The sequence below is a fragment of the Plasmopara halstedii genome (assembly GCF_900000015.1).
Source record: "Plasmopara halstedii genome assembly, contig: Scaffold_3060, whole genome shotgun sequence".
NCBI classification, from domain to species: domain Eukaryota; phylum Oomycota; class Peronosporomycetes; order Peronosporales; family Peronosporaceae; genus Plasmopara; species Plasmopara halstedii.
Window position 1 is genome coordinate 225311 of NW_020189964.1, and position 2774 is coordinate 228084.

The window sequence follows — 2774 nt, forward strand, 5'->3', positions numbered from 1 at the left end:
CACGCACCATAAGAGTCATGTTTTTGATACTAAACTAATATGTATAACTTCAGAAAAGTGGATCAAAAATTGGCCTCATTGAGCTATAAAGAGTCCTATTTGGATTCTTGAATTGTTACAGAAACACATTGATGTCGTGAATATCATTTAAAATTTATGAGTATAATTTCGTGATACCTTCAACCAACCTGTTCAAGTACAAAAAAATTAACCTAAATTGTTCTGGCTAAGTCATAAATTTTTTGAAATTGGATTAAAAACTGTATCGTCCATTATTGCTGGAGATATCTCACATCTTACTCGAAATGAAATAAAAATATAATGCAATACCACCGCTGGTTCAAACAATGTATCTATCACCTAGCTGCTGGTGTCGGCCTATTGAGTTGTTGCTGGCCTTCCGTCATTCTCGAAGTGTTATTTATTACCCACATAAACAATATTACTTACTCCTATCAGCCAATACGGATCTCGCCTTTGCAACCACACCATCATGTTTTAGCTAATGAGATGAATGACCTCAATGTAAAGAAGACATGTTTATAAGCCAATAAAAATGCTGCATTTGCAATTTACTTTGTGGGTAGGTTTTCAATACGGGTAGATGTGATAAATGGTTTCTATCACGTTTTAAGTTTCAGCCTTAAATCAAAAATCTTTTCTAAACTTCATTTTAATCACCTAAAATTCTTGAGCGATGGTTTTACACCCACCATGAAACTCACGTTTTTTGTACCAAATTAATATATATTGCTGCAGGTGTGGCTGCAGTTGTGTGTCATGCGCAAGCTGTTGACCGTGATGGGAGAGGGTTCATAACCCGTTACTGTGGATACACAACCCATTAACACGAACGCACAGTGGGATTATAATGGGTGCATGTAGTCGGCGCAGAACATTCTTCAAATGCTCTTTATGGTTGCGTATGTAGATAAATTAAGTAAGCTTAGATGTAGCAGTAGTGCGAACTAATTCTTAAATACATCACTTTGGTTTTACCTCTTCGACCACAAGCCATCGTCATTCTCATCCTCTGCGTTCGACTTAGTTATTAAGAGGTTATGAGCCGAAGTTTGAACGCTACGCTCACGATGGAACCGCTCGACGGGTCAAACTACGCGCTTCGGGCGTTCAAGATGAATATGTATCTCATGTCCAAGGGACTGTGGGATGCAGTGCTCAGTAGAGCAGGTGTCACGGCGATGAAGGAGCAGCAAGCGCACGCGACGATCGTGCTCAACTTGATTGACTCCCAGATTGTTTACGTCATGAACGCAACCAGTGCTCACAAAACATGAGCAGCACTGGAAGGGTTTTACCGAACGCAGATCATGGTAAGCCGGCTATGACTCAAGGAGAAGCTCGCTTCACCAAGTATACGGCAACGGACATGAGCGCCCATGTGATGTAGCTATAGCAACTAGTGCTGCAGATGAGAAACGCGAACTGCGAGCAAAATGAAGAGAATGTGTGCGCGACGATGCTGCGCAGCCTGCGTCGTACGAGAGCCTGGTGCAGGCGATCCGCATGAGTGTGACTCAACTCAGCTTCAGCAACCTCGTAAGCAAGATGATCGCCGAGATGGCGAGCAAGCAGGAATCATGCCGCATTGAAAGCGAAACAGCGCTACACGTGGGCAAGAAACGCGAAAAGCGCCAGTTCGCTAGAAGTGTGGCGGTCAGCGCAAAATGGTAGCGAATGTTCAGTGCTACAATTGTGGGAAACGCGGGCACTGCGCGCGCGACTGCTGGGCGAAGACTAGCGGCAACGGTGGCAACGGCAACCAACATGAAACCTACTCAAACATGGCATTCAGCGCAAGCGAAGGAAGCTCGGGCGACTGCAACATTTTAGCTAATGAGATAATTGACCTCGATGAAGAGAAGACATGTCTCTAAACCGATAAAAATGCTGTATTTGCAATTTACTTTGTGTGGTGTAATCAGTATGGATATATGTGATAAATGATTTTTATCATGTTAAGCGTCAACTTTAGGCTTCAGCCTTATATCAAAATCCATTTCTAAACTGCTTTTGAATTGTCCAAACTCTTGTGCGATGGTTATACGCACCATAAGACTCATTTTTTTATATTAAACTAAAGAAAAGTGAATCAAAAATTGTCATCATTGAGCTATAAAGAGTCCTATTTTGATTCTCGATTTGTGTCAATAACACACCGATGTCGTGAATATCATTATTAAAGAATTAAGACAAAATTATATATCTTCAATCAACCTATTTGAGTACAGAAACCATCAAATAACCTAAATCAGTACTGACTATGTCATAAATGTATTGAAATTGGATTAAAGATATTATTATCGAATTATGTTGCAAACATCACGCAATCTACTTGAAATGAAAGAAAAATAGAATGCAATACCACCAGTGGTACAAACAATCTATCTTTCGACTGGTCGCTGGTGTTGACCTATTGAGTTGTTGCTGACCTCCCCGTCATTCTCCAAGTGTTTCCTATCACCCACATATATAATCCTACTTTCTACTATCAGCCAATACGGAGCTCGCCTTTGCAACCACACCATCATATTTTAGCTAATGAGACGAATGACCTCGATGAACAACAGACATGTCTTTAAGCCAATAAAAATGCTGTATTTGCAATTTACTTTGTGGGGGGGTGATCAATATGGATGTATGTGATAAATGATTTCTATTATGTTAAGCGCTAAGTTTAGGTTTCAGGCTCACATCAAAATCGATTTCTAAACTTCATTTTTAAATTGTCCAAACCGTTGAGCGATGGTTAT